Raw genomic sequence first — 13683 nt, forward strand, 5'->3', positions numbered from 1 at the left:
GTAAGATTATTACTGAGGTCATTTGTTATATGGCCTGTGAGTGTCTAAGAGAACTTTCCTTGTACATTGGGCAATGATTTTCCCCAACTGAATAAATACCTGGTTATCAGTGTATAAGAGCAGCTGCCTTGTCATTTGTAATCACTGCTCATTGCAGGGACACCAGTTATTTAGTAAATTGTGTTGAGCACCAGTTAGCAGCTAGATATGATAGTCGGTCTCCCAGACTCCCGGGAGAGCCGGCCATTCTCCCACATCCAGCCGACTTGCTAGTGAAGTGGGCAGGATGGGAGTCTCCATGACACGATTCACTGTGAATCGCTTCATTTTGGCCCCGCCCCTTAAGGGAATATTATGCTTTTGCGTCATTGTGTCGTGAGGGAGTAGCCAAAACGATTCGCAGCATCCAACACCCGCCGTCCTCACACTTCACCTTCCTTACGGAATCTACTGGAGGCGAAGAGTGAAACGTTGGTAAATATGATTTTAGATTTGTACTAGGAAAGCTGCATTGCTAAAATATAAAATAAAATAAAGACAGCAACCTCAAATTAACTAATTTATTTTGTGCAATTAATATAAAGTCCTGCAATGTATTAGCACAGTCATTATATGTTACTATGAAGAAACGATTATCTACAGAATTATAATATACATACAACAATGATATGTTGTTGTTGTATATAAAATTAAAACAATACAGCTTAATTGCTTGTAACCTACTTATTTTTAAAGTCTTTGCCTTCAAACAACCCCAAACAAGTTCTAACTGACGGCAAGTCCCACAAATACACAGCTCTGGACTGTGCAGGAACTAGTAACGCTTAGGTCCCACTGGGGAACCCTCTGGTAACTTTAATGTTCAGCATTCAAAAACAAAACAAACAAACGACCCATCAGAACATTCTAAGGGGTATATTTACTAAACTGCAGGTTTGAAAAAGTAGAGATGTTGCCTATAGCAACCAATTATATTCTAGCTGTCTTTTTGTAAAATGCACTAAATAAATGATAACTAGAATCTTGTTGCTACAGGCAACATCTCCACTTTTTCAAACCCGCAGTTTTGTAAAAATACCCCTAAATGTTTCAAGTTTGCCTATTGGAATCATTGACCTCTACAGAATGAAACAAATAATCATGACCCAGTCACACAAGCTTTAGTGTAAACTACAAGAGTTTAAAATTCACCTTCAGAGACTGGATGTTTTCCTTCATGTACTCCATCTCCTGATTATTTTCATTTACTTGCTTCTAAAAATAAAATGTTTGTTCATGAGTGATTATGGGACTAATGAAACATTAAAGAAACACTTTTATACATTTCTATAGTTAGTCACTTGGTGTAATCACTGAAACCATACGTTTCTGCTCAAACAAGGCAGCAAAAATGAAAACCACCTTATGTATGATGGCTTCATACCAAAATAGTAAATACTATCAACATCAGTTTCTCCAGAACAATAAATTGCTAGAAAATACAGTTCACTCAATTGCACGTTTCCCACGATGGCTGCCATGGTCTGCTAATCTTCCCTCTCTGACAACATGCTACCACCTCAGCAGAAGTGAGGAGAGCATAGCTGGAATGTGGCAGAAAGTGGCTGATCACTGACTTGGGTGGAACGTTGGACACCAGGGGCCTGATTCATCTTCAAACATAATATGAACTCAACTTAACAGCGGCGGACCCCAGGAAAAAGCCCCTGAAGACGCCAGAGCAAGGTAAGGCCCTATTGGGCAACACTTCTCCCGGACCCGAGGCTGTACCTCTCACATGTCCCTTTCAATTTGGTTGGGTACCTCTTTCATCAGACACAAGCCCTTTGGCCAAACCAGGCATTAGGCCTGAGGAACAGATAGTGGGCACAAGACCCGGGCATAGGTAGGCCCAATAGGTAGTAATAAGTGGGCACAAGTCCCTAGCAGTAGTCTTTGGGTGGAAGGACAAATTGGTAGAGTTACCAGGGCATAAGGCCCTTACAGTAGTTTGTGGGCATAAGGCTCCATTGTAGGGAGTTGGACACAAGGACCCCATAGGTAGCTGGAGCAGGGCACAAGGCCCTTGCAGCAGCTTGTGGGCACTAGGCCCCATAGTTAGTGAGTGGGCATAAGGCCCCTGAGTGGAGGTAGGGAACTAGGTCTGGCAGTAGGTTCCTGGTATGGCGTTGTGCATATGGCTCGTTAGGGAGACGTTAACAGCTACGGTTATTCTGGGGTCAGTGTAGCCAGGGGCATTGAGCTTCTCACTATATGGTTTAGTATTGTGCCTTGTGTGTGGTTGTGCTTTGTGTATTACTCGCAGTTGCAAGACGTCAGGTCCCCATTAAAGGTAGGCTCTTGTCCCTGTGTTTCCTCCTCCCCACCTTCTTTCTTTTGTGTTGTCCCTCTGGGGAATTAGTTATCTTCCCCTTACATAGAGTCAAGGGTAGGACACATAGTAGTTTCCCTTCAGTCCCTGGGGCCCCGCAGAGTTGGTGAGGCTGTGGTTGAGTTCCCCATTGTCCGCACAGCACGCCCCTTGTGAGTTCTGACAGGTCCACTTGGGTGCCTGACGCTGAGTTCCGGCAGGTCTGCCTGACTGTTCCAGTTTAGGCGGTGTTACCACCGGGTGAGGCGGGTCTAGTCTGAGTTCTGGCAGCGGCAGCTGACGGTTCCAGGCGGAGGCGTCTGACCAGGGTTCCACCACTGTGTCTTGGTACTGTGCATGGTCCCCTAGATAGTAGACCTTTTCCTTGGTAAGTCCCCGGGAGTTGGGTTTAGTGTGGGCTTTCCCCCGCTAGTTGGTTCGGGGTTAGATCCCCGGTGGATCCTCTGGTGTCAGCATAAGAGTTCCCCACCGTAGCCTCGCGATTAGAGGTGGTGGGAGACAGGGTATTGTCGTTACAGATGACGGAAGGACAAACGGAAGAAGAAGCTAAGTGGAGGAGTGATTTACTGAGTATAACACTAAGTTCCCTTGGCCTGAACAGGCTCCCACCTGTTGGTGGGTGAAGTACTGGGGCGGGATTGTTCCTAGGCTCTCATACTCGTGGCGTCAAAGTAGTAGCCCATAAGCAAAACGAGGTTTCGGCAGGCGGGTTAGAGTGGATGTCTCTGCCTCGTAGTTTTCACCTCGGACATTGCCCTTTCGTCAAAGGGTAGCAGAGCAGAGCCTCACGTTTGCATCCCCCACAGGGGTTGTACTGCTGGCATGCAGGAAGAGGGGGAACAAGGCGAGCCTCCGATCCAGAGTCCACGGACAGAGGAGGTGGTGTTCCATAGTGTTCCCTCATGAGTAGCAGGGTGTGGGAGAGGGGATTGTGCGGTGTGCTGTGTACCCCTTTTACAACCCTTTACAGACACAGTGAAGAGAGGCGGCCAGGGTTGATGGCATCATCCCTGGCCCACACACAGCATCCACGTGTGTGTGGTGAAACACCACATACACTTAACCGCAGGGGAGTCTGGGAGTTTCCGGGTCTGGACTATAAAAGCCAGACCTGGGACTCCCTATATATATATATTAGAATTCACTCCACTGCATGAAATATACAATACTACAGAAATGGATTTGTAGTGTCGTGTATATATACATTTATGTATGTTTATGTATTTATATATAGATAGATAACTATTGCTGATTTACCTATTTATCTGATGTCTAACTATTGCTTGATATACACTGTCTGGAATATTTAATTTAAGAATATAAATGCTAATTCTTATTAAAGATACATGTGTAAGGAAATTAATGCAAGGATAGCGTAAGGGTTAATAGCATAGGGAATAAAGGTTAATTTATAATGACACTATGCTACTATGTTGGACACTTTAATTGTACACATATATATTTATATGTTGTGAGTATTGGTTCTTTACAACATATATACTGTGAAGTAACGCTGAGATACAGTAGTTATTGGATAAGTAATTCTGTAAGGCTTTAGTGTTATTGAGGGAGGTGAAAGGACTGAATAAGGTGACGTTATTTAAGGAAGAGTATATAGAAGTGCGAGTGTATAACAAGTGTATCTGAGAATAAAATTAAGACTCAATCCACCCATTACACTTCCTCCTGTGCTAAAACAATAATACCTATAGGTGTGCATGGGTTACTGTGACATAATATACGCCCTAACATTAATTCTTAGATACACAGATGAAAAGAAAATTTTGTACATCAGATTTCTCTTTATCACATCAATTAAATTTCCCAAGTTTATCTTTCAGGAGCTCAGCAGTTGTTTTTTCGTTATATACTACAATTTACAATGTGTTGCAGAATGAAATTAATCTAACAGTGGTAACTCTAATAAATAATCAATTTACCATAAGGCGATTAATCAATTCCATGTCTTCTGCCCAGGAATAATAACCAATACAAGAAAGATACAGACATCCTAAAATAAGAAACAGAACATGCATAAGAATCACAGTGCAAACTTGCTCAGGGATTATACAGTTTAACATTCTAGATTAATGTCATGGCTATTTTTTGTGAACTTTTCCCCCATTGCTCATACTTGTGGAAAAACTTAGTAGTAATGATTATAATTTGAGATTTACTCGCACACTAGGGGGTAAATGTATTAAAGTCCGGTTTTTTCAACTCGCCGGAAGTCGGCGAATTGACAGCTAAAATTTAAAGCAGCGCTGGCTTGTAAAAGGCAAACTTGCCTTTACAAGCCAGCACCGCTTTAAGTGTTAGCTGTCAACTCGCCGATTTCCGGCGAGTTGAAAAAATCGGACTTTAATACATTTACCCCTAGATCCTTGTTCTATCGATTTTGTTGATTTGTCCTTTCGAGTGGTGGATGGTTCCATCATCTCGAGAACATTCAAGAAGAAAGTTGATGTAACTAATTACCTCCATTACAAGAGTTCACATTTCAGACCTTGGAGGCATAATATCCCTAAAGGACAATTATTAAGACTCAAATGGAATTGTACGGAGGAATCTGACTATCAGATACAAGCAAGTGAACTATTGTAGACTTTCCGTAAGAGAGACTATCCCGATCCCCTTCTTAAGAAAGCTCTTGAGAATGTAACCTTGGTTGATAGAAGCTCCTTACTTCAAATTAAGCCAGACAGTCAGAAAACAATTGATAAGGATGAGACATTTGATCAAGTGTTTATTTCTAAATATACTAAAAGGTCTGGAGAGATAATTAATATAATCAGAAAGAACCATTTAATACTCCTACAGGATCCAACTTTGAAACAAATATTGCCAGAAAAACCGTAAATAGTTTTTAAAAAGAACTCCAATATTAAAAATTTGCTAGCACCGAGTCTTTTAAGAGAGTTAGGTGCACAGAGTGCGGGCACAACAGGAGGAGAGAATTGGTTACCAGGACAACCGAAGGGTTGTTTCAAATGTGGGGGTACTAGGTGTATTACCTGTGGTTATATAAGAGATAAATTCAAATTGCTCACATTTAATGGTATACATTATCCTATCAGAAGCTTCATCAATTGTAACATCAAATATGTGATTTATGTTTTGGTTTGTCCGTGCAACAAATCGTATGTTGGAAGAACTATCAGGGCCTTGAAGACACGTTTTTTAGAACACAGATGGAATATTGTAATAAGTCCCTCACACACAGTGTTTCACGTCATTTTATTGAAATATATAATTCTTGTTTGGATGACTTGGAAGTTTTTGGTATTGAGACGAATAAAGATAGTGTTATGTTTCATAATGAACATTAAACACAACCTTTGAGTGCCCCAGAGACACATTTTTCTCTTTCTTCTATCATACTATTAACATGATCTTTATGTGTGGGTGCACCTCTTCTTTGGCTCTATTAGCTTAATTGTGAGAAATTGGGATATACATAGATCCGGAAGAAATAAAGGTTATCCTGGTGCAATATAAAGACAACTTTTGGAACAATTATAAAAGCAATCTAACAGATCCTAACAGATACTGAAGGACTTACCAAAGAGACATAGAGTAGTCACCAAAATAATCACTTTGTGTTGTAACATTTTCCTGAAAGACACAATGTAAATGATCAATATATGTTTTAGTTCATGGCTTTTCTGGCGTACATACAAAAATAGTGCAACTTTTCAAAAATGAAGAAGTGAAAAATGAAGTGTTACAGTAAGGCTAGGTACACACTGAGGAATTTTCCGACCGACGTGTTATCTACAACGTTTTACTAACAACTGAAGGTCCGATCGGGCGGGTGATTCATACATACACACTGTTTTAAACGATTAATGAAAGACCGACCGGCCAGGCAGTGATTTTTAACAGACGTATTGTTGTGTTTAAAAGATTTGGTTTTCGTACACACTTAAACCACATATATGGTCCCTGTAGCGATATCCCCAAGAAATTTATATAAGGGGCTGAACATGTTCATTAAGAACCACCCAAAAACTCTTAAAAGGAGAAGGAAACACATCTTCCCCATCATTCTGTAACACATACTTGGTTACAGTGCACGTTCATTCACAACTGAACTTGTGTTCCGTTTATTACTGTGATAGAAGTAAAATGTTAAAAATATTTTATCCTTTTCTCGTGGACACCATCGTTATATCTGATGACAGTTCTGAGGGAGAGACAAATATCGGTAGCCCTTTAAAGGGTGTGGTCGAGAAGATGGAGAAGCTGAACAAATATTTTCAAGAATTAATGGTAAACATCAGTGATGCTAAAAAAACTAGAAAAAAGATTGATGGAGATGTTTCATGTGTTTTAAGAAAATTTAAGCAGTTATATATTATGGTGCTAATATATTTATCTTTTTTGCATGTCTCTCAATTTTCACAGGATATTTTTGGAAAAATGTGCAACAATAAATCTGTTAGATTAAGAATGATTTATTTTGTGTATTTTAGAGCACTATATGTATTAATAAGTAAATAAATGAACAAGTATAAAACATTAAAATATTTTAAATATACATGTACAGGGTTACAAAACATGTACAATATACATTGCCATGTACACAGGTGTATAAATTTTCTAGCAGCCATACAATATACATCTATATAGTACATGTACACAGTTGTATAATTGGGCAGACAGATAAATCTAATGCAAATCTTTTATATTTCAAATATATGTTTTTTTATTCTATGCTAGAGTGACTAAGGGGCATTATTATACAGGCAGATATATGCAATACACATATATAGAAAACAAAGCTACATGCTTTTCTTGTAGACTGTACAGACAAAGGTGTATAATTAAACACTCAGACATGGTATACAGCACACATCAATGCAGTAGACAGCTACTATTGCTATATCATTAGGGACACCTAATTCCCAATTGACTGATGTGCAGACACCACACCACGTGGGAGACGTACAGGCATCAGTAAGTTACATACACAGGCCCTCAAAGCAGTCACAGCTCGAGGAACTATCAGCAGTTGGTCGTAGATCAATCAGAAATTTATGCACATTGTATGATCGTAAGGTGACTGGTACAAGATTATTAAACAGTACGACCAACCAAATGAACCGACAATCAGAACTTTGGAGCGACTTCCGACCATCGTGTATTTATACACACCACGAACTAACGGTTGTACGTTGGCTGTTTTCCGTGACCAAAATCCGCCTGAGGTGATTCGCTGTCTCCCCATTATTCCACCATATCAGTTAATTAATCTTTGGTTTAAAAAATAACCTGCTCTCCCCAACCTGCACTAACTTAGCCGATCACCGTCTGTGTTCTCCTCCCCCACTGCTGTCACCACCATGCTCTGTACAGAGATGCAGTAAGTGTGCGGTGACAGGTCAGTGAGTGGCCAGATAACCTCTTACCTCCTCTTATATGGTTCATTTCTGGGCATGCGCAAAGTGATTTTACACAAAATACTGCACATGTCAGCATTTAAGTCCTTAATAAATCAGGCACTGAATGAATAATGTTCTTTGACCCTAGTCAGACACACATTAAAAAGGAAAGATGGCAATGTATTATAGGTTCTGCAGCGCAATGTGACTCATTCAGTCCCTGTGATCCCCCACACTGAGGGCCAGCTGCTTACATGGAGGATCTGCAGATGGCGGCTTAACTGTGAATGTGATGGTAGCTCCATGTCTGTGATACGATGAGAGTGTGATGCTGGACTATGATGTCACAGCCCAACGCCACATCCCAGTCTGAGGAACAGCAGATGCCGCCCCCTAACTCCTGAGGCAGTGGGTGGGCTGGGGGCCCAATATTCGAAAGAGGATGTTACCTCTGATGGGGGAGAGCACCTCTGCCATCCTTAATATTTTGGACTTCATATAACAACAATCTTGAAATTTAAGAGTTAAACTTGAATCTAAAGATTTTAGACTATATCACCCTGAAGGGCATATAATGCATATAATGATACATAATGCATATAATGCATATAATGATACATAATGCATATAATAATGCATATAATGATATATAATGCATATAATAATGCATATAATGATATATAATGCATATAATGATATATAATAATACATTTAGGACCTCATTTAGAGTCGGACGCAAAGTCCGTTTTAGTCGCATCCAACAAAAAAACACTATCATGCATGTGCAGAAAGCACCATATCCGCCTGCAATTTGGACACTTGCGCCTAAAACAGACTTTGCGTCCGACTCTAAATGAGGTCCATAATGTCCTGAAGGGCTGCATTCAGAAACTGCTGATTAGTACAACCACACACATGAGATTGTTGTTATCATTTTCTTTTCCAGATCACTGAGTTTACAAATAATAATGATCATACACCATAGACAAGTATATCAGCAGCTGGAAGATTGTATAATATGATTATGAATTTCAGTTGAATGAGGAACTATTTCTACAAGTAACTAATCAACTGAAAAAGTCTGAACCACTCTACACAGAGCAGATTCCAAATCCTAGTACCTCAGCTAACAATGGATTCAAATTCAGATAAACACTTACCTCTCTAAAGCATGTATGTGTGTAACTGCATGCATGAGGCTCAATCTGTCCTTGTCTATAAGCTTCAGGTCTGAGGGGAGAAAACACATGTTACATACATGGCACAGTGGGCTAAAATATTTTTGAAGGGGTTATATGTAAAGAAAGCTATAAATATCATTGTACAGAATCTATCCAGAAGATATATTCACATAATACCTAACACAACAAATACAAGTCATAGTTATAATTAGAAATTGGGGTGTAGAGATGTTTAAATGACTATTTTGATGTGTACCATTGCAGATCAGGAATTGGGCTCACACTACGTATATTGCCTGCCTGTCTCTCTATTTTTATTATAATAACTATTATTATTATTATTATTATTATTATTATTTATAGTGTCTCTTGAAATAACAGCAGGTTTCTAGATGACACAGTATTTTCTGGATGCTGCCAAACAATCTGGTGATGACACCTTCCCCATATGCTCTACTGCTAAACTGCTGTTTTTGAGATGGTTCTTTGTGGGACTAATAGAAATATAATTGCAGCTCCAGCTTTAGTGACCACTGTTTAGTAGACAGGGGCACCTGTTGTTGGCTTAATTGACATTTCTGCCCTTGAGAGTGAGATATGGTCTTTGGCCTGGTTCTAGTTCTCACTCAGTTAGCTGTTCCCTTCCCTTCGAGTACTAATGTCTTGAGTCAAGTATTCAAGTTCAAGGCACTATAGAAAGTCTTGACCGTGGACAATAGTAAAATGGAGAGAGAATACCGACCTACACTGTGAGTTTAGTGGCTGTGAGCAGTATCCAAGAGATAAGCTACCCTGAGATCTGAGAATTTGGGTTTCAGTGCTGAACTGAGAAGAGACAGAGAGTAGTAATGGACATGCTGGGAAAGACAGTGTGCCAAGTCCGACACTGTAGATTTAACTTACTGAGAGCGCAAAAAAGGTTACCCAAGTCAAGCGACAAGAGACCAGATACCTGGGGAAAATACCCGTCTGAACATAGAGAAAACAGGTGGTTGAGGGAGACAGTGTAAAGGGTCTAGATGCAGAGTAACAGTCCCCAAGAGGAAAAAGTGACATCTCTGATGTAAACCTGTGAACCACGGTCATCTTAATTTATTGCTTTCAACTAAGTGAAGTGCTGGAGGAGATGGTCTGACGCCCATTCTTGATCCCAATTACTGAGCTGGCTATTACACTTGCATGTACAAGGGCCCTTAAACTTCAAACCTCTAAAAGCCTGAGAAATGAGAAAAGACAACTGAACTAGTCTAAGTAAAACCAGAACAAGAGGTAGGTGCAGATGTAAGATACACATTGACAGCTGCCTTGTCTGACGTCAAATATGATCTCGTGTTTGGGCTTCTCTAGTACATGACCTGTTGACCTATTGCTGGTTGTCTATGAAAACAGCCAGAAAGCTGACAATAGCCTAAACGATCAGTGCTGGTAACTGAAAATAAATGAATGCATCAGGTGGAGAGGAGCGATTCTATTACATGAATTATTAGTTACGATGGAGGTAAAAGCCACGTAACCCAGTATCTGGGTGAGAAGTTGGAAGAATCATCAATTTCTGTTCAACCTATATACTATTGTGTCACAAAATGGTCCTTCAACACTGGCATTTGATCTCCGCTGACCCATATTTATACTCTAAGATCCAATCTTCTGTCTCTCAGACCTGGTCTACAGTGTTTTCTTATTTTCGCTGTCCCTCTCATGTTTTCTTACACATTGGTGAAAATTCAAAAAGTACATTCATCATAATGTACATAACATTTTTCATAATTTTAGGATAGAAAACATCTCCTATTAATTATTTATAACACATTTAACTTTCAACTTCAACTAAATCTAAACAATGTATTGCAAATGTCTTTGATGTTATCTCCCAAAACTTATTGTTTGTGAACAGCCACTTATGTTCTCTTAATTCTAGAGAGAAGGTGTTTGGTGAACCATAGATTTCTGTTTCTTAAAGTGTTGGGGTTCAGACTAGGGAGGGAGATGAGAGGGGCAGAGGCAGAAAGAGGATTAGGGGAGAAGAATATGACATTGAACCATACAGATTGGTGGTCTTGTATTTGAGTAAGTAGTGAGAAAGAAGAACTTTGCCTTTAATAGCTTTGTTAAGAAACATTAAGTTTATTCAAATACTTTCATGATATTAGATTGTACTCTCTCAGAGTCTACACTTTTATGTTGTTATAGAGCTGTTTTTGTTATCACAGTAGCTTTTCTTTGCACGTGTGTTACCTCTATTTTAAAGTCAGTTTACAATTGAAAGTTGGGCAACGTATACTTGCTGTAAAGATAGCTTTAAAATTGGGTTGGTATCACTTACCCATAAGGTGATCTTACATAATTGGGCCGTACCTACATCTCCTTTTCTAACTGAAATAAAAGGAACTGATGGAAATCCTCTACTTCAACAGACAGACGACTCTCTCTTGTACTGAGAAAGGAGTGTCCAAGTTTTATCTTATATGGGGCCCGCACATAGAAAGTGTAGATGGTTCAATTCAAAGTAATATAATGAAAATGTTTGAATCCACGAATAGGTTTTTATATAAATCAGCAGCTCCACTTCTGGGGAAGATACATGAATGGGTTGATGTAACAGAACTTAGGTAATGAAGCTATTTGTGCTTTTACTAGTAACTCTGGCTCCCTCTCTCCTCCCTTCCTCCTACTCATAAACACCTCTCATGTTCTGTAGGAGCTTACACTCTTCTCTTAGAATACGCTACTGCACTGAGTGATCAACCTGTTTTGTGTTTTTGTTTTTTAAGGCTTCCCTTTTTCCCATCTTCGTTTTTTGAGATTTATATTATTAAAAAATGTTCAGGAATAATGATAGTAAGATTCTATTTTTTCTCCTAATGATTTATGGTATCATAACCAATTCTTAAATACATTTACTGAAATCCTACCATAATGTTATGTTCCTCTATCTGTTGTTCCAATTTTGTAGCCATTACCATATACACTATGGGCCTGATTCATTAAGGAGAGCAAAGCATAAAAAGGAGTAACTTTGCACCTGGGCAAAACCATGTTGCATTGGTGGAGGAGGTAAATTTAAAATGTGGGGACAGATTTATAGTTGGGGTAGGGCATGTCCTAGATCAACTTTAAATTTGAATGTAAAAATAAAGCTATCAAGAATTTCTGTGCTAGATGAAAAAACAGCCAGTATTTAACTTATGTGCAGAATAATAAGCTACTTTGTACCCCTTGCATTGTAACATGGTTTGTGCCAGAGAACATTTACTCATTTTTTATCCCTTACTTTCCTTTATGACTCAGGCCCTATATGTATTACGTTACATCAATTAACCCATCTGCCATTTATGTATTGTTTTCTTTGTATGAAAATGTAATTTTTGATTATTTTTTTTTTTAAAAAGGGGTTGGATAACTTTCTAGCAAAAAGATAACCTATTTGGTTATTGAAATAATTATATGTAAAATATTGATTTTAGATATGATTATTATTTTGCAAGCAGCAAGATTTTTTACAATCTAATGCAAACTTTGAATGCCTGTAATGTGTTTAATGTGTGACTGTAATGTATGACTGTAATGTGTTTAATGTACTTAATGTATGACTGTACTGTGTTTAATGTATGACTGCAATGTGTTTAATGTGTGACTGTAATGTGTTTAATGTGCTTAATGTATGACTGTAATGTGTTTAATGTGCTTAATGTAATGTGTTTTCAGCCATCTGACTAAAAACATGAGTAGTTGGACTAACTATATGAATGTTTTACGTTCTGCTGTAAAGTGCGGTCTCACCTGTACAATTGCCAGAATTCTTATAGTTGTTAATCTTCATGATGCTGAAAAATAAAGCAAAATATAACAGGAAACTAGTGAGAACTTGTTGTAGGAAAGTTACACTATGGTGTCAGTGTCTATTGTATACATTTGAAGGCCAGTTTAATTCTATACAATGCTGTTTTCATGCATTTAGGAGGAATCAGTTCAACTGAATGTCCTACTCAGTGCAGTAAAAGTGCATAGAAACTGCATATACATTTTTCATGCATTCAACAAGTCTCCATTCAGTTAAGAGGAGAGAGATGGAGTGCTTTAAAAGACATGCAGATTATTAATGTGACATATATATATATATATATATATATATATATATATATATATGTATGTGTGTATATATATATATATATATATATATATATATATATATATATATATATAATAATTTTATTTGATTTTATTTGATTTTTTAGGATCATATCTTCATTAAACCAGCAAAATATCTATATGTGGATGTGCAGCAGCACCAAGCAAGAGCAGGCAAAGCCGACAGCTCTCTCTTACTGCCGGCAAGTTTAACAGTACGGACCGATTGCGGAGAATGGAGATTGTGAGTCAAGGATTTTGTCCAGCAGATACACTTTTATTGACAACTATTTCTGCCAGACTGTGGTTAAAACCACAGTACAACACCACTAGGAGAACAAAAGAACTGCTACAAGTGGTTTATGTATTTACCATGGAGCTTGCTGATTATTGCTCCGGATAGTGGTTATTAGGTATAAGGTGGTGAACAACTAACTGCACAGGTTACAGTTAAAGACAAAGATTTACGCAATAATAAGTCTTACTACAATTTAAGTAATGATCCTCTGAAGCTACATTTTGAGAAGTCTGTACAAGTTTTGATATGTGCGCCATTAAGTTCTTAACTTGGACAATATTACTCTCAGGTGTCATTGTTCTATTTTGTAAAGTTATGTAA

The sequence above is a fragment of the Mixophyes fleayi genome, chromosome 1 (assembly GCF_038048845.1).
Source record: "Mixophyes fleayi isolate aMixFle1 chromosome 1, aMixFle1.hap1, whole genome shotgun sequence".
NCBI lineage: Eukaryota > Metazoa > Chordata > Amphibia > Anura > Limnodynastidae > Mixophyes > Mixophyes fleayi.